Here is an 18,483-nt window from a genome sequence, read left to right on the forward strand (position 1 = left end):
GAAGATATACAGATGGCTAACAAACACATGAAAAGATGCTCAACATTGTTCATTATTAGAGAAATGTAAATCAAATTTACAATGAGATATCATCTCACACTGATCAGAATGGCCAATAAATTTACAAACAATAAATGCTGGAGAGGGTGTCGAGAAAAGGGAACACTCTTGCACTGCCAGTGGGAATGTAAATTGATACAGCTACTATGGAGGATGGTATGGAGATTCCTTAAAAAACTAGGAATAAAACCACCATATGACTCAGCAATCCCACTCCTAGGAATATACCCTGAGGAAACAAAAAATGGAAAAAGACACATGTATCCCATTGTTCATTGCAGCACTATTTACAATAGCTAGAACATGGAAGCAACCTAGATGTCCATTGACAGATGAATGGATAAAGAAGTTGTGGTACATATACACAACAGAATATTACTCGACCGCAAAAAGGAATGCATTTGAGTCACTTCTAATGAGGTGGATGAATCTAGAACCTATTATATACAGCGAAGTAAGTCAGAAAGAGAAAGATAAATATTGTATTCTAACACATATATATGGAATGTAGAAAAATGGTACTGACGAATTTATTTACAGGGCAGCAGTGGAGAAACAGACAGAAAACAGACTCATGGACATGGGGAGAGGGGAGGAGGGGGTGAGATGTATGGAAAGAGTAACATGGAAACTTACATCACCACATGTGAAATAGACAGCCAGTGAGAATTTGCTGTATGGCTCAGGAAACTCAAACAGGGGCTCTGTATCAACCTAGAGGTGTGGGATGGGGAGGGAGGTGGGAGGGAGTTTCAAAAGGGAGGGGATATATGTATACCCATGGCTGATTCATTTTGAGGTTTGGCAGAAAACAACGAAATTCTTTAAAGCAATTATCCTTCAATAAAAAAGTAAATTTTAAAAAAGTAAAACAAAACAAAACAAACAAATATAACAAAATGGAACATCATAGACACACAGAATGAAGTAGTGGATGCTTAAGGGAAGGAGTGATGGATAAAACAGGTAACATTAAGAGGTACAAAAGTCCCTGATGCTGGGAAAGATGGAGGAAGGAGAAGAGGGTGTCAGAGGATGGGATGGTTGGATGACATCACCGATGCAATGGATATGAACTTGGGCAAACTTCAGGAGATGGTGAGGGACAGGGAGGCCTGGTGTACTGCAGTCCAGGGGGTCACAAAGTATCATATATGACTGGGCAACTAAACAACAATGAGGTACAAACTTCCAGTTATAAAATATACAAGTCAGAGAAACATAAAGTACAGCAAAGGAAATATAGTCAATAATATCATAATAACTTTGTATAGTGACAGATGTAAGCAGACTTATTGTAGTGATCATTATGTAATGTATAAAAATATCAAATCACCGTGTTGTCCACTTGAAGCTAATATAATATTTAAGTCAATAATTCTTCAGTTTTAAAAAAGGACAATTATGCAAAATCTTCTCAGTGATGCCACTTAGAGGGAAAGATTACCACTCAACAAATAATTCTGAGAACCAGCTGTAAACATAAATGAACAATAATATCATTTTCTTATCGATAACAGGTGCCACTACCTTTACTATTAATCCCACTACAGAAGAAAACCACATTGCTTAGAGTACTAAAACTATTCATGCAGAGAGAATTTCTAACAATATTAAGTCTGTTTCCATTTACCAACCTATAACTGTTATTTTGAGACTATTGTCATATAACACTCATTTCTTCTCTATTGCACTTTCCTAAAAATTTTATGTTAGGAATTGTTTTTTTTGGAAAAAGAACAGCTAGAATAAAGGCACCACAGACAAATTAGTACCAGGAGCTGAAGAAAATTCTACAGTTCAGTCAGTTCAGTTGCTCTTTGAGGTCTCATGGACTATACAGTTCATGGAATTTTCCAGGCCAGAATACAGGAGTAGGAAGTCTCTTGCTTCTCCAGGCAGGGATTGAACCCAGGTCTCCAGCATTGCAGGCAGATTCTTTACTAGCTGAGCCACAAGGGAAGCACAAGAATACTGAGGTGGGTAGTCTATCCCTTCTCCAGAGGATCTTTCCAACCCAGGAATCGAACCGGGGTCTCCTGCATTGCAGGTGCACTCTTTACCAACTGAGCTATCAGGTAAGTCCATTTATTTATTTTTATTTTTAAAAAATTTACATAAGCTTCAAACTTCACAAATCCTGGATCGTTCCTTACTCTCAGTCAGTTCACTTCAGTCGCTCAGTTGTGTTCGACTCTTTGAGAGCCCATGGACTGCAGCACGCCAGGTGTTTCTCATGAGGTACTCTGCGTATAAGTTAAATAAGCAGGGTGACAACATACAGCCTTGACGTACTCCTTTTCCTATTTGGAACCAGTCTGTTGTTCCATGTCCAGTTCTAACTGTTGCTTCCTGACCTGCATACAGGTTTCTCAAGAGGCAGGTCAGGTGGTCTGGTATTCCCATCTCTCTCAGAATTCTCCACAGTTTATTGTGATCCACACAGTCAAAGGCTTTGGCATAGTCAATAAAGCAGAAATAGATGCTTTTCTGGAACTCTCTTGCTTTTTCGATGATCCATTAGATGTTGGCAATTTGATCTCTGGTTCCTCTGCCTTTTCTAAAACCAGCTTGAACATCTGGAAGTTCACAGTTCATTATTGCTGAAGCCTGGCATTTGAGTTAGGCAAACTAGAAAATGAGGTATAACTCTTTGGTTAAGAACTCCCAGATAGTTAATGAATTTATATCCTCCACTGTCTCAGTTTTTGGGTTTAAAAAAAACACAAAATAGATACATTGCTTGGACTAATACAAGATACAGTTAAACCTTGTTTTATTAAGTCTGTTATAGTTGAGTTAGATCTTTCTTAAATTCAGCATTAGGATTTTAGACAAAAGTTTCAACTGAGTCAGTGTGAACTCTTATGGATTTTACTCTGATTATTCTAGATCTTTTCTCATCAGGAACTCTGCTACCATGACCATTTATTTATTTATTGAATCAATATACTATACAATATATACAATATACTATGTCTATAGCTACAATTTGATAATGTGCAGTAGAAATTGGAAAAGGAGTATGTCATGGCTGTATATTGTCACCCTACTTATTTAACTTATATGTAGAGTACATCATGAGAAATGCCAGGCTGGAGGAAGCACAAGATGGAATCAAGATTGCTGGGAGAAATATCAATAATCTCAGATATGCAGATGACACCACCCTTATGGCAGACAGCGAAGAAGAACTAAAGAGCCTCTTGATGAAAGTGAAAGAGGAGAGTGAAAAAGTTGGCTTAAAGCTCAACATTCAGAAAACTATGATCATGGCATCTGGTTCCATCACTTCATGGCAGATAGATGGGGAAACAATGGAAACAGTGGCTGACTTTATTTTTCTGGGCTCCAAAATCACTGCAGATGGTGACCACAGCCATGAAATTAAAAGACGCTTACTCCTTGGAAGGAAAGTTATGACCAACCTAGATAGCATATTAAAAAGCAGAGACATTACTTTGTCAACAAAGGTCCATCTAGCCAAGGCTATGGTTTTTCCAGTGGTCATGTATGGATGTGAGAGTTGGACTATAAAGAAAGCTGAGTGCTGAAGAACTGATGCGTTTGAACTGTGGTGTTGGAGAAGACTCTTGAGAATCCCTTGGACTGCAAGGAGATCCAACCAGTCCATCCTAAAGGAGATCAGGGTTGGGTGCTCATTGGAAGGACTGATGCTGAAGCTGAAACTCCAATACTTTTGCCACCTGATGAGAAGAGCTGACTCATTGGAAAAGACCCTGATGCTAGGAAAGACTGAGGGCAGGAGGAGAAGGGGACGACAGAGGATGAGATGGCTGGATGGCATCATCGACTTGATGGACATAGGTTTGGGTGAACTTCGGGAGTTGGTGATGGACAGGGAGGCCTGGCGTGCTGCAGCTCATGGGGTCGCAAAGAGTCAGACATGACCGAGAAACTGAACTGAACTGATCCCAAATGTACTCTCTTTGGTTCTATATTTACTTTCATTGTGTCTTATCTGATGAAGATCATCAACACTGCTTGCCCTGACCAGGGCAAAATCAACAATTTGCCTGGAAAGTTATGTTTCAGCTTTTCTGAAGAGTCATTCTACTTAAGTCTTAAACCAAGATCTTAAGACTATGCATAACTCATCTCGAAATTTTTAAGACTGAATTTATGATTTTTTCATAGAACTTCTGAGGATAAACTTAATTCTACAAAATAATTTGGAGAAGGAAATGGCAACCCACTCCAGTATTCTTGCCTAGAGAATCCCAAGGACGGAGGAGCCTGGTGGGCTACAGTCCATGGGGTTGCAAAAAGTCGGACATGACTGAGCGACTTAACTAACTAACTAACTTATGTGTGAAGGAGCAGCCACAAATATTATTTTTACTTTGTGCGAGTCACAGCTCTGTCTCAAATATTGAACTATTACAGTGCAAAAATAGCTATAAACAGTTCATAAGTGAATAAGCATGGCTGTGTTCCACTAAAACTTTATAGATTGAACTAAAACTAAAACTTGAGTTTTATATGAGTTACACATCTTGAAATATTACTCTTTTGATTGTTTCCAATGATTTAAAAATACAAAAACCATTCTTAGTTTGCAGGCCATACAGAATAGCTAGTGAATTGAACTGGACAACAGACTAATTTGCCAGCTCCTGATCTACGCCATGATATGTTGGCTAAGGAGAGACAAAATGCAATGGGAAACTGCGAATTTTTTAAAATTATCAAGGATCAACCACTAAACCACTAAAGATGATTTCTGGGATTAACTGGTTCTTTAAGATTAAAGAAGGAAGCATTTATGAAATGTATCCATGTGATTTGACTTAATCAGACATCCTGGAACCATTCTTAAAAAACAGAAACCAAAAAGACCTTCAGTGATCTCAAAATATTTATTCAACATTCATCTTTGCTGAACTCGCTCACCTTCCTGATCTTCCAGATAACCATAAATCTTTCTCTTTAGAAGTATACAAAACAGGAGGTCAAATCTAAATTTGGTCTAATCTATTAACAAGTTAACACACATAAAAGACTCATTGTTTATTAATGCCTATTCCTTGATCTAGAAGGAAGGCTTTTTATCTTTGCCTCAGGGGAAAAAGGTGGAGTCTTGGCAACACTAATCATCTACTCATAGCCTGTAAGAGGCTTCCCAGGTAGCTCAATTGGTAAATAATCCATCTGCCAGTGCAGGAGACACAGGTTCAATCCCTGGGTTGGGAAGAACTCGTGGAGGAGGAACTGGCCAGTATTCTTGCCTGGGGAATTCCATGGACAGAGGAGCCTGGCAGGCTCCATCCAGTCCTTGGGGTCACAAAGACTCGGACGTGACTGAGTGACTGGGCACATAGCCAGTAAGATGAGACATTGGTAGGAGAATTCCTACCACTGGGCCACCAGGTAAGTCCAAATTGATTACAGTATTAAAAGAACATTGATGGGGTAACTTTCCAAGACATCAGAAGATATGAGCAGTTCTTCCCTCATCTATAACCAGCACAATCCTAGAAAAAACTATAAAAGTCAGATATGAAAGGCACATCGCCCAAAGGATCCTTTGAGGATGTCCAAATAGATTTTGTACAATTTCTTCCCTCTGTGCATTATGAATTTGTACTAGTAATTGTGTGTTTATCTTGGGAGTGTCCCAAATAATTTCACTGCAACTTAAAATGGCTTAAAAAACTGCTACATATTTGTGTTCTGTACCTAAGCCATTCCAACTGAGTTCTCCAGTGACAGGTGAAAACATTTTATTGGGAGTTTTACTTTGAATTAGGTAAAGCTTAGCTCCATACTAAAAAAATTTCCTGTCCTTAAACACACAGATGCTCTAGAAAAGTGGGAAGAATAAATGATATGTAAAAACTGGAATCAGCCAAACTGTCAGATACTCTTGACGATCCATACCCTTAAGGACTGCCCTTTTTTCTCTTAGGCTTTGTGTTCTTTCCCACCAGGTAATCCCCGATTTGGCGTTACTGCTGTTCAGTTGGTAAGTTGTGTCCAACCCTTTGCGACCCCATGGACTGAAGCACGCCAGTCTCCCCTGTATTTCACCGTCTCACAGAACCCTAGATTATCTTCAGTCAATTGGCCACTTGCAGGCCTACATTTTGGAAATATCTCTACTCTAGCTTCAAAACTTTTCAGCTAAAATTTACCAAAACTATTTTAGGTAAATAGCAATATATCTCAGTCGAATCATTAACAGAACAGGTTGCTTTTCCTTGCCAATCATTGCAGCAGTGAAGTCCAATGTACAGAGAACAGCTCAGAGAGAGACTGCCATTGAACATCACTGGAGAGGACTGTATCGAATACTCTTAACTCCAATAGAGCTATTAAAGTAGAAGAACTTGATCCTTGGATACACATTTCCCAACTAAAATCACAACCCCCATCTGACAACAACTGGAAAGTCACACTCATTAGAGATTATAAACTCAGGTTGCCTAGAGAACCCCAGGAAGTCAACAGTTGACCCTAGATCCCTGGCGTGAGCAAACAGCTGCATGAAGTAGAACAGCTTTCCTCAAAGAGCAATGGGAAAAGATTCTCTTGTTAAAGCCTAGACTCTCCTTTGAATGCTTTCATTCCATATCTTTCTGGCCATATTTTCTTTTTATTGATTTAAGGTTATACACTTTTAAAGAATTTATTTACTTAGACTGTGTGTGAGCTATTCAGTTGCAGTGCACAAGCTTCTCATTGTGATGGCCTCATTTGTGAGCATGGGCTTTAGGGCATACTGGCTTTAGCAGTTACAGCATGTGGATTCAGTAGTTGTGGCACATGGGTTTAGTTGCCCTGCAGCATGAGGAATCTTACCACACCAAGGACTGAGCCCTTCCCCCCCTCATTGGCAGGTGAATTCTTAATCACTGGAATATCAGGGAAGTCCTAAGGTTATACACTTTTGATTTAGCCGATCATGTTTCTCTTACTAAAAATAATAATTTGCCTACCTCTACCAGAGATCAAATTGCCAACATTCGCTGGATCATTGAAAAAGCAAGAGAGTTCCAGAAAAACATCTATTTCTGCTTTACTGACTATGCCAAAGGCTTTGACTGTGTGGATCACAATAAACGGTGGAAAATTCTGAAAGAGATGGGAATACCAGACCACCTGACTTGCCTCTTGAGAAACCTATATGCAGGTCAGGAAACAACAGTTAGACCTGGACATGGAACAACAGACTGGTTCCAAATAGGAAAAGGAGTACGTCAAAGCTGTATATTGTCACCCTGCTTATTTAACTTATATGCAGAGTACATCATGAGAAACGCTGGGCTGGAGGAAGCACAAGCTGGAATCAAGATTGCCAGGAGAAATATCAATAATCTCAGATATGCAGATGATACTACCCTTATGGCAGAAAGTGAAGAATACTAAAAAACCTCTTGATAAAAGTGAAAGAGGAGAGTGAAAAAGTTGGCTTAAAGCTCAACATTCAGAAAACTAAGATCATGGCATCTGGTCCCATCACTTCATGGCAGATAGATGGGGAAACAATGGAAACAGTGGCTGACTTTATTTTTGGGGGCTCCAAAATCTATGCAGATGGTGATTGCAGCCATGAAATTAAAAGACGCTTACTCCTTGGAAGGAAAGTTATGACCAAACTAGATAGCACATTAAAAAGCAGAGACATTACTTTGCCAACAAAAGTCTGTCTAGTCAAGGCTATGGTTTTTCCAGTGGTCATGTATGGATGTGAGAGTTGGACTGTGAAGAAAGCTGAGCGCCGAAGAATTGATGCTTTTGAATTGTGGTGTTGGAGAAGACTCTTGAGAGTCCCTTGGACTGCAAGGAGATCCAACCAGTCCATCCTAAAGGAGATCAGGGTTGGGTGCTCATTGGAAGGACTGATGCTGAAGCTGAAACTCCAATACTTTGGCCACCTGATGAGAAGAGTTGACTCATTGGAAAAGATCCTGATCCTGGGAGGGACTGGGGGCAGGAGGAGAAGGGGATGACAGAGGATGAGATGGCTGGATGGCGTCACCGACTTGATGGACATGTGTTTGAGTAAACTCCGGGAGTTTGTGATGGACAGGGAGGCCTGGCGTGCTGCGATTCATGGGGTCACAAGGAGTCGGAAACGATTGAGCGACTGAACTGAACTGAACTGAAGCTTTTCTACACAATCATCACTCTAAGTTCCTCCAAGATTTTACTAGTGTAGACAACTTGAAATTTTATTAATAATGACTATTTTTGTAAGTAGTACCTAAATGAAAAGAAACATCCCTGACCTAGAAGAAGATAAAAATGCACTTGTGGTGTAATAGTTGAATGATTGTCATGACAATTCTCAAAGAAAATATACTTAAAAGTTTATCAAAGTTGACAGTATTTTTCTCATATAACTCCTGTGTTCTTTAAATATGTAGAAATTAGGCTTTTTGATGGTAACCCATGGCAGGGTTAGATGTTCTGTGGGCCAGTTAGATCTCTCCAACTGCAGGACTCTCCAAACTCTTAGTAAACAATATCTGCTTTAAAGCATATGAAAGAACAGCGTATTTCCTAGGATAATAGCCCTGTAAGGATATGGATCCCACCACCAGGAACGAATAATTGAAGTTATTTAAAAAATTTGTCTTTCACTTTGGCTGATGTGATAAAAGACACAACCTAAGCCTTAGGTGTACACTATAACTGTTTAAATTCCTTAGCCTGAGTAGTTATGGAAAATAGTGAAGCCTTGGATTTATTTTTATCCAACCAGCATCACTGCCAACACTTCATGTTGTACAGGATTAAAGACCAACTGTGGCTTGAATCTGGGAATTGGTGATGGACAGGGAGGCCTGTAGTGCTGTGGTCCACAGGGCTGCAAAGAGTTGGACACGACTGAGTGACTGAACTGAACTGAACTGTGGCTTGATGAGGGAGAGGTTTATTAAATGCAATCAAAAGGATTTGCATTGCCTCAGTTTTGCGGCAGTGGATGCTACTAGGAATACAGTGTTTCAGGAAATTTAACTTACCAATGTCATTAACTGTACATTTCCAATGACACTGATAAGAAAAAAGGAATGTAAGATTTGCTTACTAAGCCCTGGATACTAGACAATCATTCATTCAGCAAGCATACTCTGTGTGCTCCTAAAACACAAGTTCTATTTTCAAAATATTCAGTTTAGTAAGGGAGGTAAGATACACAGACAAATAAAACATGATATGTTTCATGACAGTGGTCACTGAAAATTATTTTGGGCTCCTCTCAGAGTTGGACTATGGTATCAGTAAGATGCAATTTGCAAAAAAAAAAAAAAAAGAAACCCAACACCAAATGCACTATTTAATTTGACCACAGCATATACTAAAAATGAGAAAACTAAAGCTTAAAAAATGACAAGTACAATTATTCAACTAATAGGTAAACTATAAGTGACACATCCAATCATTCAACTCAACAGTGAACAACTGCAGGATTAAAATTCAGCCCTGATGCTAGGATTCTTTCCTTGGGTGTATTATTTCCCACTATACATACATGTCATGCTAGAATAAGGCTATTCAACTGAACTAAACAGTGTGTTTAGTCAAAGAGCTGAAAGTATTTGGTTGTTCTAGAATGTGAAACAAAATATAATTAAAGATGAGTGAGTGTGTACAATAAATTATATAAGATTTGAAGGAGGAGAACTGTTGATATAATTGCTTTGGTTTGTAATATCTGCAAATAATGAGTGTGGTAAGAAGCAATTAAATGTATCAAAATTTGGACAAAGTTCAGTTTAACTCACTTAAAAAGATAATTAAAGAGCTTTTGAATTTCTGCTAACAGATGTTACATTATTGTATGACTATAATTCAATTTTATCCTTGTTAAAATGCCAAATGGATCTTTGACTATTTGGTCTTCTTAAAATATGGACTGAACCTTTACTTACATTGTGGGTCATCATCTGTCCACTTAGCAAAGGTCCCATATTTCTCTCAAATAACTTGTGTTTTGTTATTGCATGCCCTAACTTTGGCATGCCCTTTATTATTTTTAGATAATAAAAAAAAATGTTTTTCACTTTTTAAGGAATTCAATTTCATTATAATTGTTATGTTCTGCTATTTTTATTTTAAAAGTGTTTATCAGTATGGTTGATAATAAAACTAGAATTATTCTCTGTTCTCAGATACCTAACTCTCCAAACTTAAATGACCTATATACCATAACATTTTTATGTTATCTTCCAAACATAGGATCCTAAATTCAGAAAAATAAAATTAAGTTTTCTACATCCCAAATTATGTGCTATTCCTTAGCAAGATATCAAAAGTTGTCTCTTTTACGATGCAAACCTGACTGTAGCCCTTACAAGCAAGGATAATACAATTAGATATATTATGCTCTATATCACTTTTACCCTTTTCCTTGTCTTGAAATATCAACAATGTCTTTCACAGAGCAAAAGCTTTTCATTTTCATGACGTCTAATTTATCCAGTTTTCTTTTAAAGATGATGCTTTTGATGTTCCAAGAACTCTTTATGTAATCCAAGGTTACCACAATTTTCTACTATATATTCTATTAGAAATTTTATACTAAATAAAAAATTTCATTTAGGAGTTACATATTCCTTTTCTGATGCTCTTTCTTTTTCTAAGGAGATTTGAGTTTCTCACCTGTATTGTTTTCCTTCTCTCTGAAGAACTTCTTTTGATGGTTTTTGCAATTATAAATAGTCCACTGTTTTCTTGTATGCATGCTATCAAGACTGATGGGAAGTCTGATGTAATTCTTACCTTTATTCTTCAATAGGTAAGGATATTTTTCCTCCTGGCTGATTTCCTTATAGAGAATTTTTTGTCTTTGATTTTCTGCAACTTGAATACAATATGCCTAGATATAGAATTTTTAATAATTATCCTGCTTCATGTTCTCTGAACATGATGCATTACAACCACGAACAAAGCTAGTGGAGGTGATGGAATTCCAGATGAGCTATTTCAAATCCTAAAAGACGATGTTGCTAAAGTGCTGCACTCAATATGCCAGCAAATTTGGAAAACTCAGCAGTGGCTACAGGACTGGAAAAATTCAGTCTTCATTCCAATCCCAAAGAAGGGCAATGCCACAGAATGCTCAAACTACTGCACAATTGCACTCATTTCACATGCTAGCAAGGTCATGCTCAAAATCCTCCAAGCTAGGCTTCAACAATACATGAACTAAAAAATTTCAGATGTTCAAACTGGGTTTAGAAAAGGCAGAGGAAAACCAGAGATCAAATATCCCACATCCGTTGGGTTACAGAAAAAGCTAGGGAATTCCAGAAAAATATCTACTTTCCTTCACTGACTACACTAAAGCCTTTGATCACTAAAGCCTTTGTTGTATGGATCACAACAAAGTGTGGAATATTCTTCAAGAGATGGGAATACCAGACCACCTTACCTGCCTCCTGAGAAACCTGTATGCAGGTCAAGAAGCAACAGTTAGAAACAAATATGGAACCACACACTGGTTCAAAATTGGGAAAGGAGTACGTCAAAGCTGTATATTGTCACCTCTGATTAGATTAAGGTATTTGAGGTTTGTTTTTTCTTTAAATATTTACCTTGTATTCTGTGCTCAAACTAAACTCAGTCCTTGGATGTTGCTATAGATTCCTAGTGATTTTATATGATCAGGTCCTCTGCAAATAGAAATAGTTTTATTTCTTCCTTTCCAACATCTATACCTGTTTACTCCCTATTGTACTGGTGTGGGCTCAATATAATGTTGACTTGAGTGGTAAGACATCCTCTCTTTTTCCAGGTCTTATGGAAAATGAATTAATTCTGTCTTTCACCATTAGTATAATGACAGCTATAAGTATACCAGAGATTACCTCTATCAAGCTAAAAAGTTTCTGTTTTTTAGTTAACAAAGAGTTTTTTTTAAAATGAAAAATGGATCTGAATTATATCAAATGATCTACATGTATTGAGATTATATGATTTTCTTTGTGTATGTTATCATGATAAAAAATCATTCCTTTTTAAACTGTAAGCACCAACCGTGCATTCTCATGATAAAACTCCTTTGATTAAGATATGCTCTTTTTACATATTGTTGGATTTTGTTGAGGATATTTCAATCTATATTCATGAGGGATATCAGTCCTGAGGTTTATGAAAATGCCTTTGTTTGTTATCAGAGAAAGACTGGGCTGATCAAATACAATGGGAATTATGCTCTCTTGTTGGATTTTCTAGAAGATTATTTGTGGAATCAGTGTAATTTTTTTCTAATACAACCGCAGAATTCACCAGTGAGCACACCTGCATCTGGAATTTTCTGTTGAAAGTTTTTACACTACAACTTAGTTTATGTATTTCTTATTGAGTTTTTCAAAAGATAAAATTTATATTTCAAGGCAGGACAAGAAAATTTAAGGATAAAATGCTCTTTCTCTGTCCCTTGGCCCTCCTTCCCCCCACCCCACCCCTTCAATGTGCAATGTGCTTCTGCCTTGAACATCAATAAGATCTCAAAGATGGGAATGCCTGCTTTACTGGAAACATCATTTTTTACTTTTTTTCTGATGCTACTAATGTAATGTCTTAAAAGATTAGCATTCTTTCTCAACTCTGCAAGGGTTCATGGTGACTTTCTGCTCACTTTATATTTGCTTATCTGGTCGATTTATCTTTGGTGAATGTTATGTAAAATGTCAGCATGTCATTTTTTTTTTTTTTTTAAAGCACTTGTTAACATTTAATTAATTTCCCAGCCTGTGGCTTTAAGCCATCAGGACACAAGCCCCATCTACACGCTTAATCTTCTCCTCAGCTCTTCTGCTGAAGAATTTGGCTTTCACAATGACAGGCTGCGTTGGGAGCTTTCTATTCCCCAGAACTTTGTAGTAAATCGATCTCACCACATCAGTGATAAGAGCAGCACTGGTCTGGTTCTTGGCAGCGTTTATTTGGGTCTGCTCACTGACTAAGGTCCACAATTTATCAAGGTCGACAGTTGGGCAGAAACTCTGGTTCCTCTTTTAGTGGTAATGCCTCATACCAACTTTCCCAGAGTATCCTGGGTGATAGCTGTCGAAGTTGATCCTGTGGTGATGCAAGCTACCCGCATTACCTCGGCCTCCTAGGTGTTTTCGGTGTTTGCCCATGTGGCTGTGGTTGTGGCTCATGTGGCCCCTAAGTTTCTGGGTCTTCCTTAGTCTGGATGGCATGTTGTCAGCCTAGACGAGAGAGGTCAGCATGTCATTGTGATGTATGATCTTTTGTCTCGAAAACCTATATGACTGTGCCTTGAACGTCAACTACTGGAACAGTTCTCAGAGTTTTTGATAGTCTGTCTCCTGGTTATAATCTTGTTTGGCTCAAATTCTTTTTTAAAATTTGATTGTTAATTGAATTTTCATGATACAAAGAATTGTTCCATTTCGTCTAAATTGGCAGAGATATGCACATGGACTTAAATACTACAACCATGCCTAATTTTATAACTGGATTAACAACTGGTTCTGAAAGCTCTGATATATATTTAGTTCTTATGAGCCAATATGAGCCAGCTCCACTATTCACTTTCATTATTACCTTTGTTAATGACTGGAGGGTCTGAATTGATGAACATTCTTTCATTCCTAATGTTTGAAATTTGTGTATTTTCTTTTTGTCTTGGTCAATTGACTAGATGTTTATCAATTTTGTTGATCTCTAAAGAATAAACTTTTGGTTCACTGATGTTTTCTATTTCTCTGTTTCCATTTCACTGATTTGTGCTTTTTATTTTTTTTTCTATTCTGTTTACTCCAAGTTAAACTTGCTCCTCTTTTTCTAGCTTATTAAAGAGGAAGCTTACATTTTTGATTTTAGACCCTTCTTTTCCTAACATAAGCAGAAAATCCCAGGAATTTTTCTCCAGTCACTGCCATAGTTGCATTCCACCAATTTTTAAAAAATTTTATGTACTTTTGGTTGTGCTGAGTCTTCATTGCTGTGTGTGGGCTTTCTCTGCTGCAGCAGTTGGGGGCTACCCTTCTTTGCAGTGTGCGAGCTTCTCACTGTAGTGACTTCTCACTGTTGAGTGTATGCTCTAGGCGCATGGGCTCAGTAGTTGTGGTACATGTGCTTAGTTGCTCTGTGGCATGTGGGATCTCCTCGGACCAGGGATCAAACCTTTGTCCCCTGCATTGGCCACTGGAACACCAGGGAAGCTCCGCCCATTTTAATATGTTTTATTTTATTTTTTTTTATTCAATGTAAAACATATGCAATTTTCTCTGAGATTTCTCCCTTTTCTTCTATGGGTTATTTAGAGGTGTTTTTTTGTTTGTTTGTTTGTTTTGTTTTTTGTTTTAGCTTTTGGGAAGTTTTCAATTCTGAAAAAAAAGACAAACAAAATTCAAATTCTGAAGCTTAACAATTCAACAGATACGATGAAGAATGCATGAGACAGCATTTGAAATACAGAAATGGAAGAGAGAATAAATGAGCTGGAAGAAAGGAATCTACCAATGCTTCAGGTGGAAGAGGAGAGAGAGATAAGATTTCTAAAAGAGTTAAGAAACACTATGTGCAGTATCAGATTCATTAAGAAAGCCAAAATACAGATAATGGGTATACTAGAATAAGAGAAGGAAAAAGGTGGCAGAGCACTTACGTAAAGAAGTAATAGCTGGGAACTTCCTAAACCTGGACATTCAAATCCATAAAGCTAAGAGATCACCTTATCTCAATGCAAAATGACCTTCTCCAAGACACATTATAATGAAGGTGTCAGGGTCCATGATAAAAAAAAGAAACTAGGGGGAAAAATTCAGTATTGCCCAAAGGAATCCCCACTAGATTACCAGCAAAACTCTATAGGCCAGAAAAGAGTGGAATGACATATTCAAAGTACTGAAAGATAAAAACTGCTTGTCCAGAATACTCTATCCAACAAAGTTATTCTTTAGATAGGAGAAATTCAGGCTTTCCCAGACAAAGATAAAGGAGTTCCTCAGCATGAGATCTGCCTCACAAGAAATGGTGACAGAAGCTGTTCCAGGGAAAAGATAAAAGTATACATAGCTCTCAGTAATGTAGAAAACTGTAACTCTAGTTTAGAACAGAGTGTTAAACATGAAACTATCATATAAAGGTTAAAGGAAGGGGCTTCATAAATAACTATAGCTACTACAATGTGGCAACAAACTCATAGGATAAAAAGAGATAATTTCTACAGAGAAAATATAAAAAGGGAGGACAGCAAATTAAGAAAAATTGCTATCAACAGGAAAAAGACTATTTAATCTATGAGAAAGATGTCCTATGCAAACCCCATGATACTCATAAAAACAAAAATCTAGAACACAGATAGTAAACATAAAGAGAAAAACTCAGCAAGCAATCATGGAAAATCACTGATTTACAAAGTAAGACAGAAACACAAGAAAAAACAAACAATGGAGATATGAAACAACCAGAAAGCAAAAGATAAATTTGCAGTAGTAAGTTCTTACATATCAACAATCATCTGAAATGTAAATGGATTGAACTCACCAATCAAAAGGCACAGAGTGGCGGGATGGATTAAAAAATAAGACTGAACTGTATGGTGTCTTCAGGACACTTGTTTCAGTTCTAAAGATACATGCAGACTCAAAATGAAGGGACTGAAGATGATACTCCATGCAAATGATAATCAAAAGAAAGCAAGTGTAGTTATACTTATGCCCAACAAAATAAACTTTAGGGCAAAATGGTAACAAGGGACAAAGAAAGTCACGATGTAAAGATAAAAGGGTTAAAACATCAAGAATACTCAATATCATAAATACTGGGTTGGCCAAAATGTTCATTCATTTTTTTCCCATAAGATGGTTCTAGAAGCATTTAGCTGTCTAACTTCATTTGTAACAATTTTGTTAGATTCTATTGTGACAGCTGTTGTTCAGTTCAGTTCAGTTCAGTTCAGTCACTCAGTTTTGTCTGACTCTTTGTGATCCCATGGACTGCAGCATGCCAGGCTTCCCTGTCCATCACCAACTCCCAGAGCTTACTCAAAATCATGTCTATTGAGCTGGTGACACCATCCAGCCATCTCATCCTCTGTCTTCCCCTTCTCCTCCCATCTTCCAACTTTTCCAGCATCAGGGTCTTTTCAAATGAGTCAAATTAAGAAAAATTGCTAGGCTATTTAAAAACTTTTAAAAAACTTATCAAAATTGGTGAATTTTTGTGTAGCTATTTTATTTCATCTTTAATGCTTCATAATAACATTTTTTATTATGTTGATATCTGCTGTATATCAACATGAGTCAGTCATAGGTATACATAGGTCCCTTCCCTCTTGAACTTTCCTTCTACTCCCCCCTATTCCATCCCTCTAGGTTGATACAGAGCACCGAATCTGAGCTCCCTGAATCATGCAGCAATTGTGTACCCATTTTAATATGGAAGACGGAATAAAAAAGCAAAATTTTCCACATATTATGCTTTATTATTTTAAGAAAGGCAAAACACAACTGAACTTCAAAAAAAGATTTGTGCAGTGCATGGAGAAGGTGCTGTGACTGATGGAACATGTCAAAAGTAGTTTATGAAGTTCAGTGCTGGAGATTTATAAACAGACTGGAGACGAGTTGAAGTTTATAGAGACCAAATTGAGACATTAATTGAGAACAATCAAAGTTATACGGCAAGGGAGATAGTCAACATACTCAAAATAACCAAGTCAGGTGTTAAAGATCGTTTGTACCAGCTTGCTTATGTTACTGCTTTGATGTTTTGGTTCCACATAAGGTAAGTGAAAAAGACCTTGAAAGTATTTCTGCATGTGATTCTCTACTTAAACATAATGAAAACATTCCATTTTTAAAACAAATTGTGATTGGTGATGAAAAGTGGATTTTGTACAATAATGTGGAACAGAAGTGATTGTGGGGCAAGTAAAATGAAGCACCACCAACCACACCTGGTCCTCATCCACAGAAGGTGATGATGTGTATATGGTGGGATTGGAAGGGAGTCCTCTATTATAAGCTCATTCAGGAAGACCAAACGACTAATTCCAACAAGTATTGCTCTCAGACCAACGGAAAGCAGCATTCATTGAAAAGTATCCAGAAGTAGTCAGCAGAAAACAATCTTCCATCAGGGTAATGCAAGCCTGCATGTTTCTTTGATGATCAGGCAAAAACTGTTATGGTTTGGTTGGGAAGTTCTGATTCAACTGCCATATTCATCAGACATTGCATCCTTGGACTTGTGTTTATTTTGTTCTTTACAAAATTCTCTTAGTGGAAAAGATTTCAGTTTCCTGAAAGATTGTACAAGGCACCTGAAACAGTTCTTTGCTCACAAAGATAAAACATTTTGAAGAAAGAATTATGAAGTTGCCAGAAAAATGGCAGAAGGTAGTGGAACAAAATGGTGTATACATTGTTTAATAAACTTCTTGGTGAAAATGAGAAAATGTCCTTCATTTTTACTTAACAGCTTAAGGAGCTGTTTGGCCAACCCAATATTTAATAACTTGTTCTCACCACTCCTCTGAATTCAGGTACAAATTCTCTTTACTGAGTCACTATGTTTCAGGGCATTGCAGTTATTTATTGTATAAACTGAATAAAATGTGCCCCTTTACACTGGATATAACTGGAAAAACTGATTGTGTTGTAAAGGTCATATCTGCAGGATCATATCTGAGAATAAATGTCATTCAATCAAATATGACAAGCCATCAATCCCCACTAAGGATACATATATAATCAGTATTTGGAACCAATGCCTAGGAGCCTTCCTAGGCAAACTATCTGGTGTCCCCTGTTGTACACTGGGGCTTCCCTTGTGGCTCAGCTGGTAAAGAATCTGCCTGCAATGCAGGAGACCTGAGTTTGATCCCTGGGTTGGGAAGATCACCTGGAGAAGGGAAAGGCTACCCACTTCAGTATTCTGGCCTGGAGAATTCCATGGACTGTATAGTCCACGGGGTGCAAAGAGTCAGGCATGACTCTTGTACACTGAGTCAAGATGTTGTGCATTGTTTCAACATTACAGGTAGATCAATGACTAGCAGGAAAAGGAAAGAGAAATTTGCACATATTTGTAGCTATAGATGTGAAACCTGGTTCAAGTGAACTAACTTTTAAAGTAGTAGTGAGAAAAAGAGCTCTGGAATGACAGGGACTATTAAAAGTGAAATTCTAGATTCCTTATATACTCTTTAGACAGAACCTCATTTAATAGCCTTAGTAGTTGTACAACACAATCTGACTCTAGGTTTGCTGATTATACAACAAGGAACCTTATGTGTAGTAACCAACCCATTTAACTGCACTGATGTAAATCAATAAAGCCAAATAACACAAGTCACAATGATTATGATCACAAGAGGGGAACTAAATTATTCAAAACTCAGAAATAAGGCTTGTTGAATCCTCCAGTACCATGGTAGCACATTTTTTTCTTACCAGGCACACGTAAGTGTCA

General features: G+C 37.5%; 1 protein-coding gene and 1 pseudogene across 1 annotated transcript in view; both read right to left on the minus strand.

Annotated features, from left to right (window-relative positions):
* Nucleotides 1-18,483, minus strand: part of GDPD4 (glycerophosphodiester phosphodiesterase domain containing 4) — a 156,458-nt gene that overhangs the window by 42,192 nt on the left and 95,783 nt on the right. The gene's annotated exons all lie outside the window — the stretch shown is intronic.
* On the minus strand, nt 12,792-13,238 carry LOC133054747 (large ribosomal subunit protein uL15-like; annotated as a pseudogene).

This window comes from Dama dama, chromosome 1 (assembly GCF_033118175.1).
Source record: "Dama dama isolate Ldn47 chromosome 1, ASM3311817v1, whole genome shotgun sequence".
In the NCBI taxonomy this organism is placed as follows: Eukaryota; Metazoa; Chordata; class Mammalia; order Artiodactyla; family Cervidae; genus Dama; species Dama dama.